Below are 644 nucleotides of genomic sequence, written 5' to 3' on the forward strand. Positions count from 1 at the left end.
CCGTGGATGGCGATCAGCATGAGCCGTCTGTTGATGTAGTGGCGCGTGTTGTCAGACGTAGTCGTCTCTTCTCACTCACCGTGATAGCATGGTGCACTGCGTTCCACATCTGCGACATGCGACAGAGGCCGGTTGACAGTCGTTCGCGCAATGGACATCGCATACGTACGGGGGCCACCTTCCACGTGTTCGCGAAGCGTGCACATGTTGTTGCGTGTATGTGGGCAGACATAGTGTGTCGTGACACCTGACACAGGCATGCAACAATCGTTGAATTTGCAAATGGCGATGGACGTCTACGTTTGCTGGTGACGTTACGCAAATGAACAACTGGTAAACCGTTGTGGTGCGGTTGTTCTCGCTAGAGGTGAATCAGTGATGGCGACGATCGGTTGAGCTACCAACCGGTTGTTTCAGCGATACCCACCATGCCCACGAACGTGAATGGCATGTGGGTGTGAAGCGATACGCGGCGGTGGCTGGGTGGGACCGTCCCCGGCCGGTGAGGGGGGGCCTCCCGGCGTGCTGGCCGCGCGGTGCGTGGGCGCACGCGCTACAGCCGGCTGGTGGGGGCGGCCAGTGGCAGGCGCGCCGGCCGACGGAGGCGGCAGGCGGCGCAGCTGCGCGCCGGCGCACCCTGCACG

This window comes from Schistocerca americana, unplaced genomic scaffold, assembly GCF_021461395.2.
Source record: "Schistocerca americana isolate TAMUIC-IGC-003095 unplaced genomic scaffold, iqSchAmer2.1 HiC_scaffold_1651, whole genome shotgun sequence".
In the NCBI taxonomy this organism is placed as follows: Eukaryota; Metazoa; Arthropoda; class Insecta; order Orthoptera; family Acrididae; genus Schistocerca; species Schistocerca americana.